Raw genomic sequence first — 14,794 nt, 5'->3', positions numbered from 1 at the left:
AGAAGCTTTTAAAAGGTTTGATTTACTTTGATAAATCTTGCTAAAGAGTTGCATTTTGTTCAAAGTCTAATAGGAAACTACTGAAGTTTATAAATAGGGAATGGATTTGTGCTCTCAGTTACAGGTATTTTTTTTATCTTCTAGAATTTGAAACTAAGCACATGGGTTTCAAAAGTATTTTTATCCAGGGAAGTAAATTCACTAATTGTTTCATCATTCCAACAATTTCTGAATTTGAAGTACAGTATTTTTAATCACAGGTACATTGTTGTACAATGGATCCCCAGAACTTTCTTGATGATTTAAGGTTTTTAAAAGATCACTCTAGCTGGCCTGGAGAATCCCAGAGACGGTGGAGCCTGGTGGGCTGCCGTCTATGGGATCACACAGAGTCGGACACGACTGAAGTGACTTAGCAGCAGCAGCTGGCTGTAGGAGTTTCAAAGTGGAAGCAGGGAGACTAACTAGTTTTAAGAAGCTTCTCAGGTGGTTTGTGGTAGCTCGCACTGGTGGTGAAAAGTGATCCAGTCTGGCTTTATTTTGAAGGTGTCATCAGCAGGACTTGTTCACAGACAGGATTATTAGATGTGAAGATAAGGAAGAAATCAAAGTGACGTCTAGAATGTTTGTCTGAGCAGCTAGGTGAATAGTGGTTTGGGGCCAAAATTTAGCATTTATATGTTAAATTCACTGATTGTGTTAAAGTTAAGTAGCTGCTCTTCAGTCGCTCAGTCGTGTCCAACTCTTGGTGACTGCAGCACACCAGGCTTCCCTTTCCTTCACCTTCTCCCAGAGCTTGCTCAAACTCATGTCTGTTGAGTCTGTGATGCCATCCAACCATCTCATCCTCTATTGTTCCTTCTCCTCCTGCCTTCAATCTTTTCCAGCATCAGAGTCTTCTAATGAATCAGTTCTTCATATCTGGTGGCCAAAGTATAGGAATTTCAGCTTCAGTCCTTCCAGTGAATATTCAGGGTTGATTTCCTTTAGCATTGACTAGTTTGATCTCCTTGCCATCCAAGGGACTCTCAAGAGTCTTTTCCAACACCACAATTCAAAAGCATCAATTCTCAGTGCTCAGCCTTCTTTATGATCCTACTCTCATATCCATACATGACTACTAGAAAAAACATAGGTTTGAGTATATGAACCTTTGTATAGTAGTGTAGTTGACAGTTAAGTGAAGGAGTGCAGTAGGCAGTTTAATAGAGGACTTGAATTCATGAGAGAGATTGGCACTAAAGATAAGAATTTTGGAGTCATTGGCATATAAATGATATTTAAAGTCATAAGATAGTATGAGATCACTTAGGAAGAGAAGAGAAAAGACAGAGGACTGGAGAGTAGCTGCAGAAGGTATCCTAAAATTCACAGGTTAAAGCCATAAGGGCAGAGCCAGGTGGCCCATCCATACGAGCTAGTAGCCAAATGAGGAGGATGTTTCAGATCCTGCTGAGAAGTTGACTAAAATGAAGACTTAAGTCTAAATCGTAAGTGCGTGCGTCTGCTTAGTCATGCGTCTGTCCGACTCTTGGCGACCCAGTGGACTGTAGCCCTCAAGCCTTCTCTGTTCATGGGATTTTCCCAGCAGGAATAACTGGAGTGGGTTGCCATTTCCTTCTCCTGGGAATGTTCCTGACTTAGGGATCGAACCCAAGTGTCTTGTGTCCCTTGCATTGCAGGCTGATTCTTTACTCCTTGAACCAACTGGAAACTTGATTATTACATTTGATAAGATGTGGCAAGAATAGGTCCAGTTCAATGGTGGGAGAAAAAAAGTCTTTTTCAAAATAATTACCCAGAGAATTGGAGATGAGAAAGTGAAGGCAGATGTGATACTCAAGCTAGAGAGGATTTTTGTTGTAAAATGTGAATGAGTCCTGGCTTGCTCAGGAAGTCCTAGTTGGTGCCTGTCATCCCGGCATAACTGTTATCAGCATTCTGTTCACTGTCAAAGACTGAGAGAGGGTTTGGGATCAAGGGAGGAGTTTATTGAACCTGCTAAGTATTATTCTAATGGATCTAATAATATAAATGAAAGCTTACAGTGTATTTTCTTCTGAATCTAGCTGCTTTTACTCATCATGTGAGATTCATCACAATTGTTGTGATGAATTGTTATTTATTCTTGTGCTCAATGGCATTCCATTGTATACTTTTTTAAATTTATTTTAATGGTAGGATAATTGCTTTACCCTCCTGTGTTGGTTTCTGCCATACATCAGTATGAATCAGCCATAGGTGTACATATGTCCCTTCCCTCCTGAACCTCCCTCCAGCCACCCCTATCCCACCCTTCTAGGTTGTCACAGAGCTCTGGTTTGAGCTCTGACTCAAACAGCAAATTCCCATCGGCTATCTATTTTGCATATTATAATGGATGACATCACCAACTCAATGGACATGAGTGTGCGCAAGCTCCAGGAGTTGGTGGTGGACAGGGAAGCCTGGCATTGCTGCAGTCCATGGGGTTGCAAAGAGTTGGACATGACTGAGCGACTGAACTGAACTGAACGCGTGTGTTTCCGTTCTACTCTTTGCATTCATCCCACCCTCCTCTTTGTCCGTGAGTCCATGCTCTCTGTCTGCGTCTCCACTGCTGCCCTGCAAATAGGCTCATCAGTCCATCTTTCTAGATTCCATGTACATGGGTTAATATACAGTATTTGTTTTTCTTTTTCTGACTTACTTCACTTTGTATAATAGGCTCTAGGTTCATCCACCTCATTAGAACCGACTCAAATGCACTCCTTTTTATAGCTGAGTAATATCCCATTGTGTATTATGTACCACAACTTCTTTATCCATTCATCTGTTGATGGGTATCTAGGTTGCTTGCTTCCACGTCCTAGCTATTGTAAAATAGTGCTGCATCCATTGTACAAATTCAGCACAATTAACTTATCAGTTTTAATTTTAGTAAATATTATGGTTAATCCAATTAGAGCTATTATTATTACTTTTGTACAGGTATTTTGATGAGCATATTTTTGTTGGATATACTTAGGATGAGAATTTTAATATAGTATGATTTACTTTTCTGATACTCATTGTATGTTGGTATACTACAAAATGATTTAATTTTTATTTCATTTTATAATTTAGACATTCTCAAAAAGCCAAGTAATACCTTATTTTAAGTCTTTCCTTTGCTCAACTGTATTGAGTTCATCAGAATGTCTTATATTGAACTTTAGGGGTACAGTGAGGGCTAAAACCTTCAAAAAGTACCATATCTGATGCCTTCTGCCTTACTAGAGAGGTTATATATAGTCCAGCAGTGGATATGATAAATTATGAAATGAATATACTACTAATGAAGATGTAATATATGAGATGTTATAGTTGTTCAATGAGGGAAAAATTAATTCTTCCTCTAAGAATCAGGAAAAGCCTTATGAAGGAAATAATTTTTGTGCTGGCTTAGGAATTAGTGATATCTGATCTCATAGAGACTGGAAATAATTTTGGAGTTAGATAGTAGAAGTTATAGATAGAATAGTTCGAGAAAAATGAGTATTTCATTTTGAAGAAAATAATATCATCCTTGAAGCGAAAGGAAATGAAATTTAAAAATCTAAACTATGAGATCACATTTAAAAGAAATTGAGAGTCTCTTCAAGTTTTGACCTTATTTTTCATGCTGTTTTCAGATAATAGCCTAATATCAGTACATGCAATAGTTTGGGACCGAGAGACTCTTGCTGGGGCCCCTGGTAGGAAACAGGGCATTTCGACTCCCAGGGCTTGACGATAAGTTAGCTGGTTGCAGGACATGGCATGGGTGCCTGGCATATGCAGTGGGGAGCAAACCTTTTGTTCTGAACTGATTGTGAGTAATAAAACATTAATGTTACTCAATAGCCTGCAACTTAATTATTTTGACAGGAAAGAAGAGCTAATAATTAACAGTGTTTATGTAAATTTTGTAAAAGTTTTGCCATGTATGCTGAATGTAACCTTATTGTACTCTTATAAAAAAGTACAACAGCATTCTGATGGTAAAGGGTCTTTGACTTTGCTGGCCAGCGTTAGTTGGGAAGAGCCTATTTTTATCACAGAAAACATCAGAATCTCTGCCCACGTTGTTTTTTTTTCCCCTTCTTATGGCGTATTCTTTATGATATCAGACACAGTAACAGGAACAACATCTCCATCTGGTAACTATTACCTGTAGCTTGTATGTATCTTCTGGAAGTTAACTTTTAATGTTAAACAAAGGAAGCTGATCAAAACCAGCTGTAAAACCTTTGCATAGTTCATATTTTATACAGTCAGCATTAGGTTACCATTCACATAACTGCATATCTGAAGTTGAAAAAAAATAATAAGGTAAATCTTTTCCTTTTATTAAAATAAATGTAATCCTGATTTTATAGTTAACACAACTTTAATTGTTTTCCTGTTTGGCAGGGAAATTTAATGCAGTTGGCATCATTATGCATGTATTTTATACACCTTGGAGAATAATGGCTCATTTATTGACTGTATGTGCCACAATTAATATATTTTGGATGTAGTCAAAATAAAAACAGTAGGTTGATATATAATTTTCTAATATAAAATTATGGGGTTAGTAGATGTAGAAACTTGCCGGCTAAACATATAACAGGCCATTAAATGTATTATAGGAACTAATTCTATAGATAATGAAAATTACTCTAGTAATACTCTCTTTGACACATGGCATTTATTATAATTCTAGATATATGCAAGCACAGTAACTTTAGATCATTATTATTTATGATAAGAAATGATTCAGAGAACTTTAAATCAAGATGACTTTTTCCTTTAATTAAATTCTGAAGAACTAAGAAATTTAGAAAAATGAGAACATTCTGGACCATATTTTGCCTACTTTTGGTATGTCGTGTATGTTTAGTAATATTTTCTTCTGCCTGGAACTTGCACTTGTTTTACACATAGATATTTCGAAATCACAAAGAAGCACATGAGTTTGTCATAGCACATAATTTTGAAATATCTTTAACAACAGCATTGAGGATTTTTGCTATCATGAAATGGAATTTCCTATCAAGAAAATGCAGCAGATAATGAAATGACTCAAGCATTACAATCTAGGTGGGAGACAGTAAGCATTTCTCTACCAAAGAAAAATGTTGAAATTCAGTGGTTCTTTTGCAAGTGATTAGCACTGTTTTGTTGAAAATGTTCTAGTCTGTGGAAACCTAAGTATTGCTCACAAACATCATTTAGGCAGAGAAGCCAAGGTCAATTCTGACCATCCAAGTATACCACCATTTCAATTGTGACCAAGATTTGACAATCTGTTATACAAGATCTTTTCTCAGACCTTGGTTAACTATCTAGCTTTAGAAAAGTATTTGAAAATATATAAGCACATAAATACAGAGTAATTGACAGCAAGCATTCATAATTATTAAAGTATTGTATTTGTAGTTTTCATGTTTGCAGATAGGAGTTTATTCTGTTTTTAAAAGATAGGGGATATCTTGGATGCAGAAAAACCACTGAACAGTGTTGTCATCAGAGAACTGACAAGTTACCATTCCTTAGGAGGGAGATTTACAGAGTGTTTTACTTTCAACATAGTATTTGTATTGGAACATTTAAGTCAGATTAAGATATGTTCATGTTTAACACAAAAACAAGTGATGTCGCATCTGCTAGGAACTCAGTGTATGTTTGTCGATTAAATTAGTCGTTATGCAAAGAAGACTTAATTAAATTCAGTCTTTCTCTTAGACTATATATATATGTAGAGAGATAGTGTATATAAATGCATATATGTATGTCATATGTTAATATACATATTTGTGCATATAAAATTAGCACAAGGCAATGCACATTTTAGTTCCTCAGTCAGGGAACTTAGGCAATTCTACATTACCATGTAACTGTTACCCCAAACTACGACTAACATTTGCATTCCTTCAGGAAATTCTCATTTCCAGTCACAACCTGCCTGCTGCCTCCAGGCAATTTCTATCACCACAGATTAACTTGTGTTTTCTTAAATTTCATATAAATGGAATTATACAGAATGTGCCCTTGTATCTAGCTTTTTTGGGGTTTGTTAGTCTTTTTATTTTATATGTTCTAGTGGATATGTAATGTTATCTCACTGTGATTTTTATTTCTAATTCCTTAATGATGAATGATATTCAGCATCTTTTAATATGTTTATTGGCCATTCATGTGCCTCACTTTGTGACATATCTGTTCAGTTTTCTGCCTGTTTTTATTGGATTATTTGTACTTCTTATGCTTTGTCCGATGAATCTTTGTGTATCCCATGGTCATAACAATTCTCTCTCAGGTTTTTCTTCTGATATTTCTACGGTTATTGACTTTATGCTTAAATCTGTGATGTACATTGAATTGATTTTTATTTGTGGAATAAGGTAGATATTGGAGCTTGCTTTTCTCATCCACATTTGTTACCCATTATTTCAGCAACATTTTGGGTACTGGATAAAAGACCATATGATTTTTAAATTAATTTGTGTAATTCATCAATATGCATTTCTGTTCGCTCCTTTGAATTTAATTGCACTTTGTCTGCTAGTGAATTCATTAAACTGTACCTGCCCGTAACATTTCAGCAAGCTGGTGTCATCGTGCATCCTACTTTTCTGTTCTCTTCCATCTGTGTACTCTTAGACCAGTTACTCCTGTTTGTCAATATGGAGTGACTTTTGGTGAATTTGTATCTAACTGCTATCTTAAAGTTCTCCTCAGAGTCTCAGTTAATCTGTTTTTCCTGCGTTTCTCAAAATGAAGTGTAAAGACACAAACCCCACAAGCTGTAAGATCTTAGGTATTTTCTAAAATTATTTAGCTGAGTTGTTATATAACATGCTGCCCCGATGTATTTTAGGTGTGGGAGTATAATGTGATGATTGAAGCCCAATTGCTTTTCTTTTATAAGATTTCTTAGAATTCTGTGTTCATTTTAGAAACATTTTGATGACTCTCATAAGTGAAGTTAGGAAAACATTGATTTCTAGTTTTTCAAATAAAATAATTGTTTTATTGAGTAGTCTATTTTCACCCTAGACTTACCCTATTTATAACCTAATTATAATTAATTTGATCTTCAGATTAAGGGTGATTTTTATCCTTATTGTTCTTCTCTATAGTTTCCAAATGTTCCATGATAAATGTGTATGGCTTTTATATATAACTTGGAAACAAAAAGTAGCCATTAATAATGTCCAAGAGTAGACCATGTCCTCTAAACTTTTGGCAATGCCTAATTAATGAATAGGACATATTTAGATATTAGGATAATTTGGTTAATGATTTTTCAAATCAGTATAAGTAGAAGATGGAGAAAATGGAGCTTCTAGAATGCGTTGAGTTCATGTGATTAATTACATTGTTTGGGCTCCAGAGATCTGTATATTTAAATAATGCTGCTTGTGGACTCCCCACACATCTTCTATGTAGATAATGAAGAGGTCTGCTGAGGTGTCCGCCAGAATGTTGTTTACAAGGGACAAAAACAGACATAGGGGCAAAGTAATTTTTTTTCAAACTTATATTGGGAAAGATAGAGTTGAGAGCATCAAGAAATTTTAAAGATGACAGAGTAATAATTGATACCATTGTTTTCTGAACTCTGAGATTATTTTCTTTAACTTTGAGCTTTCTGATGTTTGAATGTATGGTGATGTATAGTGACACAGCTGTCATTGTCTGAATCCTTCTGGTAAGATGGAGAGGGGATCCAAGTTTGAAGAGTGCTTGTCCCTGTCTGAGATTAAAACCCAGGAGCTGATTGTGGTGCAGCCTTGATAACAGAGGAACATGAGTCCAGATGACTCTGCGTCAAAAATAGATTCAGAAGAGTCAAAGTTCTAAGTCCGTGCTTCTTAAACTATTTGGAGTAAAAGTCTGGTTTTTATTTTTATTGTTGGTATTTTTTACCTTTCCCACATTTATAAAATACACTAAAAAAATCATAGTGATGTCACAATATTATAAAAGTTTCTAAACACTCATTTTCTCTTCTTATTTTGCTGAATACTGACAGCAGTTTGTGGTCTGGTGCTGATCAGGGCCCGAATTTTGAGTAGCACAGATAAGAGAGCATTGTATCAGTTTAATTGGCAGTATGTATTTTTTCTTAGTGCTCAAATAATGGTGATCTTACTTGCAGTGTTAGATGTTTGGCATATATTGCTTAATTTGGTATATATTGCTTAATATTTAGTATATATTGCTTAATCAGACAAAGATGCCTGATGCCTAGACCTACAGAAGAAATTCAGAGGCTGTTGGTATTTCCTGAATTAAACCTGAATTTATTGGTGCTTGATAGCCAGCTCTATAAAGAGAGATAATCTCTTTTACCTCTCTTTTACCCTTTCTGGCTGATGCCTAAGAAGATAGCATTGGCTCCATGCCTAGGAAGGACTGAGTTTGCAGGTTAACAGTCTTTGATGGATATCATGGGGCAAAGCAAAAACAGCAAATAATAAGTTATTTGGTTAGGTAGCTTCCTCACTTGTGACATTTGCAGCTTTTTCTAAGTGTTCCTGAACAAAAATTTTAAAATGTAGATTAGAGCTTCTTGATGTTGACCTTCAGAATCCTCAGTTCACTGTCCTACAGAATAAAGAAAAATGTGGATTTCCCATATATCTTCTAACCAGGGCTTTGTTATTCCTGTCATTCAATAAAACTTGAAACTCTTGCCAAATAAGAACCTGCCTGAAATAAAGATACATATCTTTCTATTACTTTATCCACTTTTCTTCATTTCATTTTCTAGAAGAGTGGGCAGAAATAAAATACTGAGAACTTCTTTTTCAATCATGGGTTTATTACTCTTTATCATATTTATTTTAAGTATAGTGAACATACTAATTACGTTAAGAATAAATGGCAAGAGAAGACATAGGAATAGGAGGTTTGTTGTGTGGCTCAGATGTCTGCTGTTTATACATCTGCTTCGTTTCCTGTGATTTCATTGGTGGTTTTGAACTTACGGCGTCCTGCTGCACACTGGATGTGACAGTTGCTTCCGTGTCATCACTCCAGTTTGTAAAAAGAAATTGCTTCCATTTTGAGATGAAAGGATTTCGTTTTCCCAGCTGTTATCCATGCATGCAACCCCTTCAGCAGAAACTTATGTCTCTGAACACTGAATTAGAATAGATTGATCCTGTAGTTTACAGACTGGCTTTGGGGTGGTCTGAAAAGATGAGCAATCTACTTTTTGATCTGGAGGCTCTATATATTCTCATACATTTCAACATGTTTTAACTCCTGTCTGGATACTGACTGTTCTTGGATAACATGGGTTTGTTGGATAAGCAGTGATCTTTTTCCTCTTAAATTTCCAGATTATATGAAATAAATAATGATATGCTAGTATATTCATAGCCAAGGAAAATGAGCAGATTTTCTTCTATGTATTCGGTAACCTGAAAACCTGTTAGAGGTCCTTTCTTGGAAACTGTTAGTACCAGCAGAACATGGTGTATTGATACATGGCATTGATCTGATGGCTCTTTGACATGTGACTACTTTGTTGAATAACTTTGCTGAAGGAAACTGAACAAGTTCCCTCTCCCAGCAGTTAACAAATACTGCTGCCAGTAGCTACTGGTGGAGAAACAATGGCGCCCCACTCCAGCACTCTTGCCTGGAAATCCCATGGACTGAGGAGCCTGGTGGGCCGCAGTCCATGGGGTTGCTGGGAGTCAGACAGGACTCAGCGACTTCACTTTCACTCTCATGCATTGGAGAAGGAAATGGCAACCCACTCCAGTGTTCTTGCCTGGAGAGTCCCAGGGACGGGGGAGCCTCATGGGCTGCCATCTGTGGGGTCGCACGGAGTCGGACACGACTGAAGCGACTTGGTAGCAGCAGCAGCAGCTACTGGTAGTCTCCTCTCTAGGCATGATTAAGCAGGGGGAATGGAGATACTGTGTTGTTCCTGTGTCGGAGTAGAGCTTCCCTGGTGGCTCAGTGGTAAAGGATCAGCCTGCCAATGCACAAGAACCAGGTTCTATCCCTGGGTCAAGAAGATCCCCTGGAGAAGGAAATGGCAGCCCAATCCAGTATTCTTGCCTGGGAAATCCCATGGACAGCGGAGCCTGGCTGGCTGCAGTCCATGGGGTCACGAAGTGTTGGACAGGACTTAGCGACTAAACAACGAAAACAAAGTTACCTAAAACCTTCAGAGGAGAAGGTAGCTCAATATTACTGTTCAGATATTGTTCAAAAAATAAAACCAATTCGGTGACTTTTTTCCAGGGTTCTCTACAAAATATAATTTTGTTAAACTGTGGATTTTATTGTGGTTTCCTCCCACTCTACTCATATATCTCAGATTCTTTTGGTATAATGCTGAAGCAGTTACTCTTAAAAAAAATTAACAGGAACTTTCTAGGAAATACAGAGGCAGCTTCAAGTATACTGTTTCCTTCCAATAGTTTACATATACTTATATGAATCATACTTACATTTTCTGCCTCCCAAGCTTCCTAAACCAAGCCAAATATGCTGTGCCAATTTACAAGGTCTATAAATCTAAGTAGTATTATGACCACAGATCCATCCTTCTTTCTCACTCCCTTCCTACAACTGTTTTAAAATTAGTCCATGTGGTGATGATACCTGGATTTCAATTCTAGCTCCCCTTCTAACGCATGCTGTTAATATATAAACACAGCCTTTAACATGTCACCCCATCCACCCTCTCCCCCTGCTCAGAATGTAATACTGTTGTTTAACACTTTCTGCTTTACTATGTGTAACACCTTTGTTTGTGCTGCTATTGTGGATATTCACAATTTGCTGCCTTGTTTTACTGTCTCTGTAATGTTTTTGGTGACAGGATCCGTAATTGTCTTTATCTCCACAGTTTCTCATTCAGTGTTTTATATTCATATATTCTGTATTTATTGACCCTCTGCTTTGCTCCGGGCACTGGGAATTACATAGAGGAATCACAGCAAAAGCAGTAAAGTCCGCTCCTAAGAAGCCTGCACTATTTCAGTTCTCCCTTTTAAAGTTTGTTGGCTGTAATGTTGGTTACTATCTCATAACACTGAGATATTTATCTAAGAATGATTATTTTATAATATTTACATCATGCTCTAGTTTATTTTTTTTTAAGTTGCACTTATTACAGTGTACTCATTGTATCATTTTAATTTTTGCAGTATGGTGTGTGTTACTTTATATTGTACGTACTTTATAAATTACTTTGTAAGATACATGTTTCAACTTTTTAAAAAAGTGCTGCAGTGACCTTGAGTTTGTCATGGGCTGGATTGAATGATTAGGTTAAACGATCCATCCGTGTCCTTTGCCCTGTCAGACTTCAGGGCAAACACAGGGTATAGTGTATATTCACATGAAAATTTGCATGCTTTGTATTTGGAAGAAGATTGATTCTGAGTACTGTTTAAATTGGGTTTAAATTGTGGGTTTAAATTGTTTTAAGAAAATTTAGATATGCAGTAGCACTTTCATTTTAACAGTGTATAGATGTTCATACAACATAATATCACCCAGTTGAATCCCCTTCAGTTAGAATTTGAATCCTTGCCAAAAAAGCACCTCCAGGATAAAAAGCTTACTGTACCACAATTGATTTTGAAATGTAACTCAGAATTTAACAACTCAGAATAGTGAATAATAGCGTGGCTAGAATTCTTTTAAATGTGAATATTATTTAAAATATTTCTCTAATATTGATTTGTATACTCATATATATTGGATTTTTAAAGTGCTCTGCACATACGACATTGCAGAAACTTAAAATAATAAAAATTATGGATCTACATTGTAATAAATTCTAGTTTTAAAAGTATCACTAATTTCTGATTTCTGAATAGAATGTGTTCCAGTTCAATCTCCTATAACTTGTGCTAAATGTTGAAGGAAAACAAAGCACAGATGAGCACACACAGATCCTACCTTCCCGATGGTTCTTGTCTCATTTCTATGAAACACTATAGCAATAAATATAAGTAGAATAGAAGAATTCAAGGTACCTAGATACTCAGCAAAGGGAGAGATCAGATGTTCTTAAAAGATCAAAAACATCTTTACAATGTGTAAGAAATCGGAGGTGAGTTTTAAATAAGATTTCGAGTGAAAAGATGGATAAGTGAAGAGGGCAGACATTCAAGGCCAAGAGAAATAGATAGGTGTGAATATGTGCATTTGAACAACTTTACAAATTAGTAAGCAGTGAATAATGAGTTTGGCTGGAGCTAAGAACAATGAGGGGGGAAAGGGTAAAGACACTGGAGAGCAGCTGGAGTCATGCTCTACGCTTCTCCATGTTTCTCAATGACAGTTATGCCCTTCTTTTAGTCCGAAGGGGTTGGACCTTAGGGTTAAATAAAAGAAATGTATATGTATGTGTGAGGTTTCAAAGATCTCCGCAGGTGCTTCTAACATGGCCTTTCAGATATATTTGCTCCCTGAGGTCAAACACTGTATAGGCTCTAAATGCTTGATGTCAGGCACTGCTCTTACTACCATCTATGTTATGATGTGTCTGAGTCCGCTCTCTACTCTTAGACGCTTGTGAGCACTTCACATATGCATCTGAAACCAAATTCCTTAGCTTATCCTTCAAATTCCTCTTTGCCTATAGATGTTTAATTTCTCATGTGAGGATACTGCCTCTTACCACGTCAATAAAACTGCAAACCATAAAGTCATCCTCGACTTCTTATTTTCTCTGCTTCTCTCTCCCCATTCCCCTCCCTCCTACTCCCAACTTTCTCTGCCTGCACCTCACTCACTCACTCACTCACACACACACACTTAGGTCTTGTGCCTTACTTATACTTTCTTCTGCCTAGAGCGCTCTTCTCCTTCTTCATACTCTTCTCCCACCCCTCTTTTTCTGGTCTGTCTTGCACATCAAAACATGACCTCCCTAAGGATGAGGACCACATTTTAATCGCCTTTGCATTCCCAGCCTCTGGTGTAGTGTCCAGTACCCTGGAGACCTTCTCAGGAGCATGAGGTAAGTACAGTCGTCTATGGGTCTGTTTCTCCTGACAGTAGGACTAAGGTAATGTCTGTTAGTAATAATGGGGCATTTTCTAAGAGCTGTATTTATGTAGAGGTTTTTGTTTTGCTATTGCTTTAAACTTGGTTAAATAAGAGTGTCTGCGTCAACGGTGTTTAATTATATTGACGGTCATCATCTCCTGAGAAATGCAGTCTGTACAGAATTCTGCCATTTGGATGACTGAATTTTTGCAGAGCCACTGAACGATATTCATGCCATAATTTGGGAATTATATTCAGCATGTTTCTAAACAACCTTTCAGGGAAACTTGGTATGAACATCTATCTGTTTAACAATCTTTCTTAGCTCTTAACACCTCTGAGAAATAAAATCTTTTAAAATATTAATTTAAATTTCTGAATGAATCAAATATGACAAAGCAAACATAACAACCTTATTTTAAGTACACTTTTTTAAACTCAGAATTCCACAATGACATAATTCTCCCACCCTATTAATTATCCCATTTCAGAAAATGTGTTTTAAATCTTCTCTCACTGACTCACCTCAAAAAACCTTTTTTTTTTTCACCTCCTTATTATGACTAAAATATTATTCCATAAAAAGTACCTAGGTTCTTCCCTCTGATATATTAAAAGATCTGGTTCATTTTCCTTCTGTCCACCATACTCCTTTGACAGTTCTTGGTCTTTTTAGTAGTTATATACACGATCCTTCCAATACCCTGTCCTTCACTTTGATTTCCTCTCCTCTGATGATACTGTCCTCCAGCCTGCTTCAGCCAGAATCCCCATGGTCATACCTGGGACCTTGACAACAATGACTGAACCCCCTCTACGATTTCACTTTAAACTCTTCTGCTCTCCAGTCAACACCTGCCTTTATCCCTGACTGTTTTTAGATTTCATGGTAATCATTTCCTTGCATGTCTGTTAATTCCCCTTTGTGTTCTACCTAAGACATTTTCCTTTTCTTCAAACAAATTCAGACAATCCAATGAAAAATGGGCCAGAAAACTCATGAAGACACTTCATGAAAGAGCACTTGTGTTTGTGCACGCAAAGATACTCAACATCATTAGTCATTAGGGAAATGCAAATTACAAATATAATGCGATGCTGATATATCTCTATTGTATGCGTGTCGTCAGTCGCTCAGTTGTAACTCTTTGTGACCCCCTGGACTGTAGCCTGCCAGGCGCCTCTGTCCATGGGATTCTCCAGGCAAGAATACTGAAGTGGGTTGCTGTTTTGTCCTCCAGGGGATCTTTCCAACCCAGGGATGGAACCTGTGTCTCCTGCATTGGCAGGCAGATTCTTTACCACTGAGCCACCTGAGAAGCCTGTATAACGCATGCATATGCACATATTCATAGACGGATATATATATGTGTGTATATATACACACACATATATGTATGTATATTATATAAATAATACAGATATCTTCACAAAGATAGTATTCTTACATACTTTTGGCCCCTTTTTGTTGTTGTTTTTTAGTATTTAGCAGTATATCCTGCCAATGACTCTGTTAGGTATATCTAATAAAATTCATTTATTATATAGTAAGTTCTGTTTTTCCAGAATAATGATGGTTGCACTGTTAAAGCAGAAATTTAAAAAGCTAAGTAAGAACTGCATTTATGTGTCTGTGTTCTATACAGATATACATGTTCACATGTATTAGAAGTTCACTGCCTTATTAATTACAACTGTAAAACTACATCCCATAAACAAGGTAGTTTGGGGTTATGACAGTATTTTAGAAGAATTTAGAGGTCTTTAATACTTTGAT

General features: G+C 36.7%; 1 protein-coding gene across 8 annotated transcripts in view; it reads left to right on the top strand.

Annotated features, from left to right (window-relative positions):
• The window catches only part of SUPT3H (SPT3 homolog, SAGA and STAGA complex component), a 419,512-nt gene that overhangs the window by 233,533 nt on the left and 171,185 nt on the right, over positions 1 to 14,794 (top strand). The window contains exon 1 of one of the 8 annotated variants that reach the window (XM_059880443.1): positions 2,208 to 2,566. The gene's annotated coding sequence lies outside the window, so the exon portion shown is untranslated. 8 annotated transcript variants of the gene reach the window in all.

This window comes from Bos taurus, chromosome 23, assembly GCF_002263795.3.
Source record: "Bos taurus isolate L1 Dominette 01449 registration number 42190680 breed Hereford chromosome 23, ARS-UCD2.0, whole genome shotgun sequence".
NCBI classification, from domain to species: domain Eukaryota; kingdom Metazoa; phylum Chordata; class Mammalia; order Artiodactyla; family Bovidae; genus Bos; species Bos taurus.
This window is presented reverse-complemented; position numbering and strand designations above follow the sequence as displayed.